Here is a 16,979-nt window from a genome sequence, read left to right as displayed (position 1 = left end):
AAAATTTACCATTAACATCAGACAACAGAGATGGACTCTAGACTGACCCATTCATAAGTTTTACAAGAAGCAAGCATTACCTTGCGACTAGCAATTGTAGTAGATTTATAAGTTTTTAGCGATTGTGGGGGGGATTTAACCTGGAATCCCAATCTGAATATCTTAAGGCAAAAAGTAACAATTGTTTTGATTGTGGCCAACAAATTTCTAGATTATGCTTATTTTCGTCCATTAGAGAAATATAACCGATATTTTGTGAATTCAATGCAATGAACAAAATTCAATGAAGTTCATTTCAATGCCTTATTCATAATTTGGTTCACAGAAATTCCTCGTTAAACTAAATATAATCGATATCTGCCAATAAATATGCAGTTCTATAACTTTTTTTTACAATCAGCAGAAAAAATTTCCCTTGAAAGTAAATATGTAAAATAGCAACATGTAAACTACAAAACTATGCAAATCAAAGGTTCATGCTACCAATAAGTTTTTTTTAGAAAATCCCATAACTTTCACCGATTTTTGTCAACAACTGTATAAAATATAAAATGTATGCGTAAAAAGGTTAGTTGGCTTACTTATCCATTTTATTTAAGCTGAAATCGAAAAGTTTTATCAACATTTTGCTTGTTTCAGCAACAACAAAAACGTCGCAAAATACAGCGTTTTACGCACTCATACACATGCACAATTACTTACAGAGCTCTACAAATGTGCATAATACATAGAATTAAAAGTTTTTAAACCAATATTTGCAAACTCCATACACATTTACCAACAAACATATGAATGTACATATGTATGCATATATTTGCCTTAGAAAAACTTAGAAAAAGCTTTGAAGCAGCTTATGAAATTTGAGCACCTAATTGGAGTTTTGGATGGACAGTTCAACCCTCGTTACATAGCTGTCACATTGACCCCTTAGTTGAGCTACTGCACTGTTTGTATTACTATAAAATGTCAAACTTTGTTGGAATTTTCAAATGGATTGGCTGTAATTCATACTTTATGATATGAATACATGTATCTCAATAAAGGGTATTGCAATTTGGAACTTATTTTGTTTTGAGTATGTTAAAGGTGTCGAGTAAGGTTCCAACTAAAAAAAATTATGCTGCTAAATTTTACTGTTTGGAATATCAGACTTAAAATCGTAAAAAACATTTGAGTTTTTGATCCCGAAGTAAATTTTATATCGCACCCCTTTCGTTGTATAGTACGTTGTTACATGGACTGCATGGTCTTTCACTAAATGCGAATTCGTTATGAAGAATATTTGATGACTGGTCGATAAGAAGAATAACATAAATGCTGGAAAAATTGTTGCTAGGAGAACAAAAGACATGAATTGAAGAAAAAAGCTCAGCCCAACTATATCAGCGATCTTGAGCCCCAATTTTTTATATCTCGAACGGGACTCAATATGGGTAGTCGAAAAAGTATTTTCGTATTTCTAATAATATTCTATTCATAATGAACTTCAATGAACTAAATGTGTTCCATTTTTGTCTACCATTTTTTGCTAATTTTCATCTAGAGATATCCATCCATCCATCAGTGTAAAAATTTTCTGGTTTCTCGACGAAAAACTGCGGCAAGTAATTTTCACAGGCTTCTCTTGAATCCAACTTTACTCCATTAAGGGAGTTCTGCATTGATCGAAACAAATGATAGTCTGATGGTGCTATATGGTGGATGCATCAAAACTTCCCAGCCAAGCGCAAAGATATGTGTGGTCTAGCGTTATCCTGATGAAAGACGAAGCCCTTTCTGTTGATCAATTTTGGCCGGTTTTATCGATGGCTTGCTTCAATCTAATCAGTTATTAACAGTAAAATGTAGAATAAATCGTTCGACCAGTCTGGAACAGTTTATAGTAGATTATTCTTTTCCAATCGCACCAAACACCTTTCGAGGTATCAATTCCGGCTTTGCGACCATTTGCTGAGCTAGTTTAACCACGCTTGGCCCATGACCTTTTCCGCACATTATTGTCGTATTTGGTCCACTTTTCGTTTGCTGTTACCATTCACTTTAGAAATGGTTCGATATCATTTCGTTCCAGCAAAGGGTCACAGATGTTAATTCATTAAATTTGTTTGTTTAATTAATTTGGTTTGCGCGGCATTCCTCCCTTTTTTAAACAAACATTTCAAATTATTCACTCATTTTTGAACAGCTGTAAATTTTTTTCTATTGACAAAATACGACGACACTTTTTCGACTACCTAATATTAGAAAGATCCCATTTACGTTTTGAAAATTTTGAAACACAGATTTTTCTAAAAAGGTTAAAAATCAGTTTTTCAAGATTTAAAAGACCCCTAGATAGTCCAATCAAAGTTTGGATATTAAATTAAGTGGACCACCCACCTATCAGTTCCTTGTTACAATAGCACCATCACTACTATAAAATTGTTATACTGTATACATGTTAAAATTTTTTTTCTGAAGGCACGAATACATAGTAAAACCGCACAAAAATTCCATGCAAATGAATGCGGATTAGAACACGCAAGAGATTGGATAAAAATAAACCAGCAACACAAAAGCTTTAAAAAATTCGCAACAAAACGTGCCGGTGTGCTCTCAACAGTTTCACACACACCCAATGCCGTTTTCTCGCATAACAAAATGAATTCCGTAAAGTTTTGCGTGAATATTTGGCGCTTCTTAAGTTTGTTTTTTTGATGTTCAGCTGACAGAAAGTTTCAGCTCTTGCGGCATTCACAAACGCTTAGCCATTTTGACAATATGAAAAATGGACTTTGCGCGCATTTGCCAATTTAAGTGAATCCGAATGCGGAATATAAACGAAAACCAATTTTCGAAATTGTCTAAAATAGCAGTAAAACTTAGACCAATATAAAACGCGGCATGCAAACGAAATGCGAAATAGTTTGGCGAATGCAAAAGGCAAGAATATGTACATATATTGGGTGAAAGAGAGTTTGAATTTGAAAGAAGCTGTAAAATAAGAGAGTGTGATTTGCATTTTTCGTACTCTACAAGTATCTTCGGTTTTTGTTAAATTATGTCATGGTTCTTTTTACTTAATGCCAGACCATACGTTACAAAAAAACCGAAAAGTCATATATATGTATAATTCAATAGTATAGTATATCTCGGAAATTCTAGAATTAGCTTCACCAATAATGAATATACTGAACTACCAAAAAATATTGTATAGTCGGAAAAATCTTTTCGTATTTTGTCAGTAGATGTCATTGCAGGGGTATACCTGAAGTGCAAATATTAACATTGTGTCATACAATATAGTGCTGAAAAGGTGAAATTTAAAGTTTCATTTAACCAAAAAGAATTAAATTTGGTTCATTTGAAAAAAAGTTACACCTGTTCAAAGATGAGTGATAATAATGGAAAAATCGCTGTATAAGTATTATGAAATTTTCGTATAAAAAAGGGACGAATGCCACGCAAGCTCAATTCCGTTCTACAAATTTTGATGTGAAAGGTGCACTTCTCTCTAGGCGACCTATCGTTGAAAATGACGATGAAATTATGGAAAAGATGGATCAGGACCGTCACATAAGCAGCCACATCGCTAAGGAACTTAGCATTTATCATCAAAAGCTTTTGAACGATGTTCGGATACCACATGAAATCTATGAAACCGACCAAAATGGTACATACTTTTTTCATTAAAATTCATTATAAATGCAAAAAAAGAAAAAAAAAAATTATTGCACGGTCGTGCTATAACTGCATCATAATGACAATGTGCTTAGTTTTTAACGATTTTTGTGTAGATTAGGGTAGAGCGGAATACTGTTTTATTTTAACTTCAAAGCTAAGGGTTTAAATGAATGTTCTCGTAAAATAAGTTTGTACATTGGTGCAATTATTTCATAACAATCGGTTTTCACTGTGCCTCATTCTATGACACTCACTGTCAAAACAAAGAAAATTGTTGTTATTTGATTTTCATAACAGTTTGTTGGTTAGGAATTGAATAAATCAAATGACATGCCAGTCAAACATTACTGAATTTAAATGATTATTTTATTATTTGTAGTAACTAAACAATTGTCAAATTGGCGTCGGTAAATTTGACATATCGTAAACCACACATTACTCTGTACAATGAAAGTTTGCCGTAGTAGTTGTATAATCAAAAGCTGACACTGCACAAACTTTCACAAAAACTTGCGTTTAAATATATGAAGTTTTATTCTGACATAATTACTTACGGAGGCCAGCATAAGCTTACATTGAGCCTTCAGGAAAGGCTGGTGTTTCAAGGATTGAAGACTTACAAATTCTTCAAAGCTTTTTGTTTTGACCGGCTCACAGCGCCACCTATGGGTAAGATGAATTCAAGATTAAAGTATGATTGAGTGGCATACCAACATATGAACTGTAACATACTTGCTTGCAAACTGTTTCTTGGTCTGCTCTCGTGTTATGCTTTCCAAAACCATAATTTATAAACTTTTCTTTCTGTTATAATATTCATCCTTTACTATTACAATATTTTTAACCTTGCTGTATTAATAAAACTAACACCCGCTGTGTTAAAGGTTGTTGGGTGAAAGTGTCATTGAAAGTTTAGACTGCCGCCATCACACCACGTCTGTCTACATTTAGCACACCATGGCGTCTCAGGAGAGCAGCAGTCGGCAGCGCCACAACTCCCTAAGTGATAGAACTGTCTGCTGCATTACTCGCGCTGTGAAAAAAATCCGCAGTTCGAATGCTCAATGAACGTTAGTATAATTTAACTTTACGCAACAACTTGCGCCGCCCAATGCTTTACCTCATCCGAACGCTTGCCTCTTCACGTTGGCCACGCTCATTTTGGGTTTTCGCTTTTCGTATGACATTTTGTATAGCTCTTTCGCTTTTAGAAAATAGTTCACACGAAAACGATATACTTGGCCTTCATCATGCCACCTTAGTTGCTGCTTGCAACAATAACAAAAACAATTTGCTGCCACAACAACATTCGCAGCATTTCGTAAGAATAGTTTAAGCGCTGCAAATGTCAAGCGTTGCGAAATTGACACAACACAAAAAACTGGCGAAAAACAACAAAAAGTGCGAGCAAGCGTAAAAGGTGTCACAAAAAATTCCCAGCGAAGTGAAAATATTACACAGCAGCAAAGCAGTGTTGCGCCGGAAATGGGTTAAGCAGCAGCCGTTCTCGGGTACGCGATTCAACGTTAGCTCAATTGTCGCAGCTCGCTGCTGGAATTCTTCTGCTAGTCGCCTTGACATTTCGCATGCTATTTTTTGCACTTTTTCCAGTGAAATTCACTATCGAGCGCAACAACAATTACAAGTTGCCTGCATTCTCATGGCTCAACATGACGTATGAGCAACATTTGTGGGTTGAGTTACTGATTCGTGGAAAATCACTTTTAATTGAACACTTTTTGCCACTTTATTCACCGGAAGGCTTTATACAAAAATGCAGCCAAATCGCTGCGCCCCATTTTAAATGCGCTAATTGTTTACTCTGCCTGCAGCAGCAATGTGTTAGTTACGTCGCATGCTGGCGGCACTGACGCAATCGGAAGGCAAGGCAAGTAAACGCTAATTAAAATTGGCTATTTAATGGCTGTGCAAAACAAGCACGAAGGAAGTGGAAAAGACTAATGGTGCAAATTAAAATCAATGCAACTGAATAACTGTTTATGTCTATATACAACACAACAATAACGGTGATGCTACGACCTTCGCTAATATTTCCATGCTTCATGTTTAAAAACAGACATTAATTTATAGTAAAACTTGTGGCCTTTCAACATTTTATAATTATAATTTACATATTTAGAAACCACTAAAATCTTTTTCGTTAGGCTAAAAGTATTAGGTGGCTAAAATCATTGATTATTCCTTAGTGAAATAATTTAATGACAACAGAAATTTTTCATTTACCATATTGTTCGTTTAAAAACCTTCAGTTAATATAATTTTTATTAGCATTTGAAATGCAACGCAACTTTAAAAGAGCTTTTTTGAAAAAAGTAACTTCCAAGGTCAAAATAAGCTTTTACTTTGAATGTTTACGAAAGCTTGTGCGTTTCCACGATGTTTCTACGATTAAACTTTATAAATTCTTAAAAGATTTTGCATGGTATAAATGTAATACTTTCGAAGATTTACCGCAGTAGTTATATTATCAGAAGCTCACATTGTAAAAGCTTTGAATAAGCTTTCACGAGGACTTGCGTAGAAATAAATGAATTTTTTCCTGGCAGAAGTATTTTCGCAGGTTATCGTAAGCTTGGGCTTCGAAAGCTTAAATTGAGCTTACACAAAAGCTTTCATTGAAACACATGAGATACTTTTCCTGACAAAAATATTATCACACTTTACACTTTGAAAGTTTACATTGAGCTTTCATGAAATTTTGGTTTTTCTATGATTAGAGACTTACAAATTCTCGAAAGCTTTTTCATGGTGTTGATATTTTTGAAAGTTAACCATTGTATATTACCAAAAGCTTACATTCTAAAAGGTTTTGATGAGCTTTCACAACAACTTGAAATACATATATGGTTTCTTCAGCTTACAAATTTTTAAAAGCTTTTACATGGTATTAATTATATTATGAAAAGCTTCCACTGTAAAAGCTTTAAATGATCTTTTGCAAAAATATGTGTTTGAACTTTCACGAAATGTCCTCTTTGTTGACTACAGGAAAGAACTCATTACGTTATTTACCGTTATTTCTTAAGAAATTCGTAAGTGCAGCTGCCGGAAACTTTATTTCTATAAAGAAAAAAGTGATAAAGATGTCGCATGTCAACCTCACATACAATTTCACGCTGTCACAAAAGCTCTTGAAAATTAGGCGAGCACACCTAAGTTTTATATATTTGCAGTGCACATGGGACTAGCTAAGCTTACACATGGGTATTTACGAGCACAGCGTATTGTTGTTTAAACTACTATACTTATATACTATACACACATGCAAATGCTTGTGGCAGTGTTTGTGCACATAGATTTGTTTAAAAATAGCGAATAAACGCCGGTAGTGCTGAGTGAATGAACTTTTTGTATGCTTAACGCCACCCAAATGCAAATGTATGTATATATGCGTATATGTCTAGTACAATAACTAACTGCATACATATGTGCGAGTTCAGAACGCAAACACACTTACTTATACCATACATACGGTAGTCCAAACTAAGCGCCACTAACACTTGCATACATCTGTCTGCAGATTTACATACATACGTGTGTATAGATATATGTGTATACATATAATGTATGCAATGATTTATATTTCCTTTTTAGTATATGCACACACTAATATATATATACATATATGTGCACTTGTATATATCTGTGACAAAACTAAATTGGAGTAGTGTCTGTGACAAGTCAGTCAACCAGTCAGCCGTTGACTTGGATAGCTAGTTGGTTTGGCTGTTAGTTTGCTGATTGTTTTACCGTTAGGTTAGGCTTTGTTTTGCTACGTGCTTAAGGACATTTTTACTAGTAGAGCTGCTGCAATCCAACAACACATGAGTGCCGACATACAACTTCGCAGGACATTCGTTGTTGTTTCTGTTGGAAGAAACTCCTCCTTGGCACTTGTACTCGTCATATCAAAGCTATTATAGTTTTGCACTCTAGTGTATGCACTTGCAAATGGACCGCGTTGGTTCTTAGCTAGTTTGAAGTGCTGACAAATATTTTCATCGTACTTAAATGCTCCGACTTGCAAACCCCCAATTTATTTGTATATATGTATATGTATCATATAAAGTTTGCATATACTTCGAAACAAGCTTGCTAAATTTAGCGGGTTACTGCTAATTGAATGAAAACATACTTCATATTAACCTAGCATTCTTAGGAGGTTGGAGGCAGAATGGCACCATTGTCATGCCCACAAAATTTCGTTAATCAAAGAACTTTAATTTTCCTTACCAGGAAATATATTGGCTTATACTTCGATCTAAACCACATATCCCTAACATAATGACCTTCTACTGATCTATGTAACGTGAAAAGTCGATCATATGAATATGTGAGTTCAGGAAGAATGCGTGAAGAGAAAATTGTTTTTTGCTAACCTCGTTAGTATGGATATATTGAACTTCTCGTCTCACTTTAAGTGATTCTTTGTCTTATTTTCAAACAAATTGCAACCTTTTAAGTTTTCCTATTTCTTCTTTTATTAAGTTCTTAATATCAGTTATTCACAGTATTGAAGTAAATGTATTAAACGAACAGGTCTCACTTATCTCACTTTCTACACGCTCGAAAAAAATTAATTAATTATCAAGCTCATTGGAAATGTTAGTGACCATTAGCGGAGTCAAAAACTAAATAATGTTTGCTGACCTCACTAAAGAAAAAACAAAGGCTTAATGACTTCTCTAAAGGCTTTTACCGTTGGGAGGTATTGTGATCCTTGCTATTTATAAATAAATCGTCACTGACCACAACAAAAGTCAGGAAATGGTTGTTGTTCCCGTAAAAGGAGATAACGGGTACATGGATCTTAACGGGTGGTTTTATTTGCTAAAAGTCATTGCTTTCAACCAAAATCAAATACTTCAGAGTTGTTATTTTTTAAAAGGCTTTTCAAATTAGCTTGAAAGGCATTGTATATGATATATCAAAACTCACATTTTGAAAATTTATATCGAGCTTTCGCGAAAGTTACATATTTCGAGGTTTAAACACTATCAAATTCTTAAAATCTTTTTCATTATATATACTTATATCTTCGAAAGTTTGCCATAGTAAATTATCAAAATCTTAGATAGCAAAAGTTTTGATTAAGCTTTGACTAAAACTTGAGTTGAAATTTGGAAGGCTTGTTTTTTTTATTAATTTTGAATTTTCAAAAAAATTGCAATAGTTTCGGAATTTAAGTAGATTTCCACTCGTCAATCATATCTTTATTGTTTAAGAATTTTATCTTTATAGGTTTAAGGGCTGGCTTCATAGCTCAGCAGCCTTAATTAATAAAGTTAAGTTACAAGAAATGTCATTTCAGTCTGAAAAAAAGCAATTTTATTGCCACTTAACAGCTGCTGCAACTATATGAGATGAGAGAAGAGACAGTACGAAGCAGGAAAATAGGTTTTTACTGCAACTTAATCAGAGACATTGCAAAAGCAAAAACAAAAACATACTATAAACTGCTGCTAAGACAAATAACCATAATTTCTCTAATGAATGCGTGTAAGTCGTAGAGACCTGCAGCAATGGCAAACCTTAAACGTCTTACGTATTTTTATACTTTCTTTTTTTGCATGAAATAGAGTACAACTTTGGCAATATTATTTGCAAAATTCATAAAGTTTTTTATGACTTGCGTCAGAGTTTTATAACCACTTTGCTACAACGCAGCTGTCGGCTGCCATCTGCAAAGTGAGCGAAAGTCTTATCTAAGCGACCTACCGTGCTGCGCATATATGTCTGTTTGTATGTATTAGTACCGGATTGTGTGTATTAAATCTAAAATTTCTTGTTGTTTACAACGCTTCGTGCTTTTGCTGCTGCTCCTGGCACTGGCGCTGGCGACTGATGGCTGCAGCTGATGTTGACGTAAATTCTAAACGTTCCGTTAGACTTTGTGCGCTGCAATGTATTTGATTGCATGCGAATAGGAATTGCGAAAACTGTGAGAAAGGTAATTGCTGCCGCCATTTCGCTCTTCTTGCAATTTTAATCTTTTAATTTTTTTTTCCTGCTCTGAGATGTGTCACTCTGCAATATACTAAGGAGCACTAAGTAATTGTGTCATTTAATATACATGTGTATATATTTAATATAAATAACTGCAATTTTTTTTTTTTATAACTGTCAGTTGCCGGCAAAATGTCACATGTCCAATCGTATTGCCGATATACCTCAGTTACTACACACAGCTTTTGATAAAAAATATTTTATGATTTTCGCTTTAATTCTATATGCCACGTAATTCCATAGAGCACGTATGTCCAACGCCGCTAAGACACAATATCAATTCAATTAAGTAGTGCGCTTCTTCTACCCTCACCTATCTGCTGGCAACATGCTCCCGCATGCTTATGAATGCTTTATGAAGTCGAAGTTATAAGTGAAAAATTATCCTCATGTTTCTGACAATGCGATGTCAGCGCGTGCGTTTCGTGAAATGAATTAGAAAAGTGAGTATGTAAGCTTGTGCTGTTTATACCTGTCTGCAGTCAATATATATTAACATGCTATGTGGAAACTGTATAAGGTAGGGCATCTAAGCTATGAATTAACAAGCTGATGAGATCAGATATACTTATTATGGAGGTCTACTTTATAAATGTTAAAGTTATATTAGGTTTTCGGCATGAAATTGAATTATTTCGTTTGCTAAGATCTTTAGTTCTTCAATATCTTTGATCATGTCAGCTAAATGCACAGAAGAGAGTCTTACAGAATTTAAGTTATGAAGACTTTATTTTCTGGACAAATAAAACAATGTTGGTTTTGCTTTCAAAAAACTTCGATGGCATTAGAATTTCTAAGCCCGAATAGTTGCAAATCCTGGTCGCTTTTTAAAATTTTTAAAAAATTTGTTTAATTTTACAATTTTTTTTGCAATTTTCTTAGTTCACCTGCATCCTGCCCGCCGTCCGACAAATGCACATGCGGGATTCATCACGCAATTGCTTCCCAAAGGAAGAATATCAAATATTTCGTTTCTAAAATTTGTGATTGATATCTAAATATAAAACTATAAAAACTCGAAATTTCCCTTTAATCAATTATTTTTTTCCCTCCCAAAAAAAAAATTCTCAAAAAAAATCGATTTTTTGAAGCCTCTAAAGCACCCTCCCACCTTAAGTAAATTCCGTCAAAAAAAGATTATACTTTGAAAGTTTACATTGAGCTTCAACCAAAGCTTGTATATTTCTACGATTAAACTTCCGGTGAAATATATAAAATTATTTCCTTGATCATCATAAGTTTACACTTTCAAAGCTTACATTGAGCTTTCACGAAAGTTTGGCGTTTCTATAATATTTTTGCGATTAAATTCTCGCAAATTCTTAAAAGCTTTTGTTAGTAAAGGTACTTTCGTATTTTAGCCGTATTATATTATGATTAACTTACAATATTTAAATGAGATTTCACAACAGTTTCCAGTGAAATATATGGAATTATTTCCTTGACTTAAGTACATTCGAAAGTCATCATAAACTTACACTTTGAAAGTTTACATTCGAAGGTTTGCCGTAGTTTATTATCAAAAGCATACGTTGCGAAATTTTTGAATGAGCTTTCATAGGAACTGACGTTGAAATATATGTTTTTTTTGTTTGGACAGAAGTACTTTCGGAACTTATCGTACGCTCACATTTTAGAAGTTTGCACGGAGCTTTGACGAAAGTTTGGTGTTCTATGATTAAAAACTTATAAATTCTTAAAATGTTTTTCATTGTATAAATATTTTTGAAAGTATTACATTATCAAAAGCTTACATTGGAAAAGCTTTGAATGAGCTTTCACAAAAAATTGGGTTCCAATATATGATTTTTTTTGTTTTCACCCAAGTACTTTCGGTGGTGGTTTTGATGTAAGCTGTCGAATTACATTTTGAAAGATTACAATAAGCTTTCACGATTTATCGTTTCCCTGAATTTGATCAGTTTTGATCAATCAATTCGAATATTCTAAATAAAGATATATGGCGATATTGACATAGTTCAGCGAATTAAAAGACAGCGGCTACGCTGGCTAGGTCATGTTGTCCGAATGGACGAAACCACTCCAGTTCTGAAAGTATTCGGCGCTGTACCCGCCGGGGGAAGCAGAGAAAGAGGAAGACCTCCACTCCGTTGGAAGGACCAAGCGGAGAAAGACCTGGCTACGCTTGGAATATCCAATTGGCGCCACGTAGCGAAAAGAAGAAATGACTGGCGCGCTGTTGTTAACTCGGCTATAATCGCTTAAGCGGTGTCTACGCCAATTAAGAAGAACAAGAAGCAAATAAAGTTTTCCATACAAAGACTTGTGTATGGTGAGGCAGTTATATAATTTAGTAGTTCGATATAAACTCTTTCATCGGAGATTGTACCATTTGCTTGGATAATAATCCATGGCGAACCTCGTGAAGTTATCTCCTCAAATAAAAAAGTTTTCCATACAAGGAATTTAGTGTTTTATACGTGTACAAAATTTCATTTTGGTATCTCAAAAACTGAGAGATTAGTATTACAATATACAACTACTTTACAGAGAAACTTTAACGAAATCGAAATTTAAGCCCCACAATGAATTTCACCAGCAAACCACTTCGTATGTATTTATTTTCCATTACCTGCACTCTATTAATTATTTTCAAGTTACCGCTGTCGCAACCTGACACCAAACCGGTGTCGCCTCAAGACAAGCAGCTGGTAGCTAACAACGCAACGAAACACCCAACTTCATATTTCTTTATGAATTAAGTTAAATAACTTTGAACTTGAACTTTTTAGTACATAAAGTTTTCATAGCAGCAGCTAGTTTTCTTTAAATTTTCCGCATTTCTCCTTCGTACAATGTAAATAATTAATTTGTGTATTGGTGCAGTGTCACTAGCAGCGTTGCCGCAGCGTTGGCTATACTTCAAGAAAATATTAAATACAAGCTGCATAGAGAATGTGGTACTACTTCATACTGCACATAGTTTACGTACATATATAGCACGTGTATAAACAATATATATAAGTGGCTGTGTGTGTGTGTGTGTACTCGCTTTTGTTCGCCTTGCACTTGTTTGCACCTAAGCCTGCATAATTTCTATACGTTTTGCCTGCATTGTTCATCGGAGCGTATGAGTAATATTTAGTTAGCACTTAGCACACATATGTATGAGTGTTTGTCTGCATGTGTATATACATGAGTTGCTTAGTTGAGGCTTGTAAATATGACATCGTGGTATTATTATTGACGTTAATGTCAAGGTCAGCAAGTGAGTTGAATATGAAATATTAAATTTCATTAAATGAATGCACATACATACATATATGTACATGAGAGTGGGTCGATTTTTTAGTATAAAATATTTGGAGAAAATATTTCACGTATCATTCTGAACAATTTTGCCTAAAAAAGTATGCGTCTAAATTGGTTTCGAGCCAGCGTTTTTCAAGGCGAAGTTTAACAAATCTGAATAATCGGTTGTATGGGAAGTTATGTTATACAGTTGTCCGACCCAACCGCTTCTGATAAAAAATCAATAATTTTTCAAGGCGAAGTTTAACAAATCTGAATAATCGGTTGTATGGAAGGTTATGTTATACAGTTGTCCGATCCAACCGATTTTGATAAGAAATCAATAGAATATCAAACTGTATCTATGTATTAAATTTCATTATTCTAAAAACTGACGAACAAATTTTTATGATCCCTAAAAAACTTTGTCTTTAAGCCTCACTGACTTGAAACAGGTTTTCGACCCAAAGTCTCTTAAGCAAAGTTATTCAGTATAATTTTTAGAACACTTCCCTCATAAGCGATTTTTTAATTTTTTTTGGCACCTTGTAAATCGACCCGCTCTAATATACATATTTATGTAAGTAGTAGAGAAATAATAAATTTGATATAATAATTGAAAGTTTTCAATAAAAAAAAAACCAACATAATAATAATTGTGCGTAATAATCATCCGCGTTATGTGCTTGAGTGACTATGAAAGATTCTGCGAGCTCGTCTCCTCCTCTTTAAAGTCACCGTAAGCCGTAAGAAAGTCGAGATCATTCAACAGGTATGTATGCTGCACTAAGGTCCACTCCAACCATGGCACTTAACGTCATCTTGCCCTTAGTGTCCTTAGACATCGTCGGCAGGGTGGGAAGGTTTGTATAGTGGTCAGGAGCTCTCTATCAACTCCAGCTTCAGACTTCCGACAATTGCAATGTTTTCTAAGCCTGGTTTACAGCCATTATGGTAGCAGTAGATCTGCTGCTCTGCTGCCCCAGAGTGTAGCCTTCTTCAGAGAAGTGACCATTCACTCCGATAGCAGAGCGGCGATATTAGCCTTGAAGTCATTAACAGTGCGTTCAGGGCTGGTCAAAGTGTACCTAACTTCGCTATCAATAGTATAGAGTGTCTTTGTGATGGCAAGATGAGACACCCTAGAACCGCTATCGGTAGAATGGGAGCGGTTCGGTGCTCCTTTATCCTCTTGTTCATGACCAGCGTTGAGCCACTATCGATATATGCAGTGTCGCAAAAGCCTTTTGGCCCAAAATCGATCGCAGAACATCTAGTAATCGTTTTGCCCTCAGTAAGGTTAGCATCACCCTGATTGTGCGGCTTTTAACAGGCCATTGTCCTATTGGAGTCTATGCTGTAAGTTTGGGAATCTTACCAGACGCCATTTGCAGAAACTTTTTGGAAAAGGATAAGGTGGAAACAACTCAACACTTCCTTCTTGACTGTCTCGCGTTTGGGAGGTCAAGGCTTAAACACTTGGAAACGCATACCTGCAGACTTCCAATATGCGTTTATTTATAGTTCAAAGTTATGTTGCCTAAATACAGACGCGTAAACAAACTCATCTCACACACTCACATAAATAAGCATTCTAAATGCAATTCAAACCTGGCTGATACTTGTTAGCCAAACACATACAACCACAGATGCCAGCTTTAACCAGCGAAGCTGAAGCTGATTTGTGAAGTGAAGCGGAGTGTGGGCATATTGCTTGAATTGGTGTAAGATTCGGGAAACGCTAGTTGTGGTGTTGACATAAACCGTATTTATCAAAAATCGCTGACATTCGTTGGGGTTCATATTTTTTTGTAACGCACTTGTGCGGCTGAGAGTATGAGCGTTTGACAATAAGCTCATATTTCCGCAAAGGATATATATATCAGTATTGCGGAAATGGTGGTGTAACGGCAAAAAAATTGAGTATATATTCATAGTATTGTATATACATGCAAAGGGCGGAAGTAAAATGTTCCCTCCGTCAACAATGTGTAAATGGGCTTTGTCGCACGTAGATGTGAGCGTTCCACAAAGCGAGAGCACTCAAATTTTCTTCGCCAGCTGTGGCCAACAAGTAAATTTGTATATAAGTGTATATATAATGAACAGAGTAAAGGGGAGCGCATAAGTAAAGTGCTGTGCATAGGACTCGCTGCTGCTCGTTAAGCTTACATGGCTACTTGTGGTTGTTTAAGTACCTGTGCGCCGCAATGTGACTGCTTAAGTGTGTGGCGTGAAAATGTGTTACTACTCTCTTCCATATCTATGCAGGCGGGCACTCGCTTCACTTATAGTTGTAATTGAAGTTTGAGTACGTCTTTTCCCCTTTTACTGTCTCTCCATTGACAGTGCACTATCGCACTTATATCACTGTTAACCATAGTGAAGTCCTGTAATAGGCATAAAATTTAATGCCATTACCACTTCATGGTTTTCAGTTGGTTGTACTCATTCCACCACTACCGCACAAACACTGTAAACCTCCAACAATTTAAGCGTAGCGGTAAAGGCATATACATGTATGGGTGAGAGCTCACGCATTCTCTATAAGAGTTGCTTTTGAATTGCCGCACGTGTTCAATGAATAATATAAATACGCAGTCATAGGTGTGGTACTAAGAAAATGTGAGAGGGTTGAGGGGGTTAACAACACGATAAACCATTTATCGGTTTACGGAGACGATGCTGTATCAGTTCGTGTAGCACAACAATGGTTCGCTCGTTTCCATTTCGATGTGAAAGATGCACCTCGCCCTGGTCGACCTGTCGTTGAACCGTGGATGAAATTATGGAAAAGATTGACTAGGATCGTCACGTAAGCAGCCATGACACTGCTAAGCAACTCAACGTCCATCAGCAAACGGTTTTGAACCTTTCGAAAAAGGCTGGCTACAAAAAAGAGCTCGATGTTTGGCTACCACATGAATTGACTGTGAAAAATTTAATGGACCGAACTAACATCTGCGATTCTTTGGCGAAACGAAATGAAATCGAACCATTTCCAAAGCAAAAGGTAACAGGAGACGAAAAGTGGATGAAATACGACAATAATTTGCGAAAGAGATCAAGGTCCAAGCGTGTTGAAGCTCAAAAAATGGTCGTAAGGCAAGAATTGGCGCCACGAAAGGTTATGCTGAGTGTTTTGTGGGATTGGATAGGAATCATCTACTATAAGCTGTTTTAGCCTGATCGATTGATTGATTCTATATATTACTGTGAACAACTAATGAGATTGAAGCAACAATCGAAAAAATGCCCAGAACTGATCAACAGAAAGAGCTGCGTCTTCCATCAGGATAACGCTAGACCATACACATTTTTGATGACTCGGCAAAAACTGGAACAGCTTGGCTGGGAAGTTTTGATCCAACCACCATATAGTCCTGACTTTGCACCAGTGGACTAATATTTGTTTAGGTCAATGCAGAACTCCCTTCAAGAACTTCAAGAGAAGCCTGTGAAAATTATTTGTCGTAGTTATTCTTTGAGAAACCAGAAAAGTTTTACACTGATGGAATAAAGTCTCTAGCGAACAAATGATAAAAGGTGGTCGACCAAAATGGTACATATTTGGTTCATTAAAGTTCATTATAAATATAAAAATAATACGAGGGCTGCTATATATATTTCTGGCCTAATAATGAAAATAGGAATATTTATCAACGAAAATGGTTTTATTGTTTTTCAAAATATTCTGCATCAAGACTTATAAACTTTTGCATGCGCTCAAACCAATTTTCGAAGCACTTTTTTTACTCCGATTGAGACAGTTCCAAAACATGGTTTTTGAATGCTTCAAAAGCATCTTCCGGCGACGAAAATCGTTGACCACGCATTATTTTCTTGATGTGTGTTAATAAAAAGAAGTCATTGGGTGCCAAGTCAAAAAGGCGCTGGTTTGACCCGATGTGTGAGAGCTCGCATTGTCATGGTGCGCAATGATTCGTCTTCTCTTGTTCGTTTTTCGAATTTCATCGAAGACTTCAGGCAAATGGTGGTGTACCACAATCGTATTTTTTCAGCATTTCTTTACACCA

Source organism: Bactrocera latifrons, unplaced genomic scaffold (genome assembly GCF_001853355.1).
Source record: "Bactrocera latifrons isolate USDA-ARS-PBARC rearing strain unplaced genomic scaffold, ASM185335v1 scaffold_12, whole genome shotgun sequence".
In the NCBI taxonomy this organism is placed as follows: Eukaryota; Metazoa; Arthropoda; class Insecta; order Diptera; family Tephritidae; genus Bactrocera; species Bactrocera latifrons.
Note: the sequence above shows the minus strand (reverse complement) of the source record.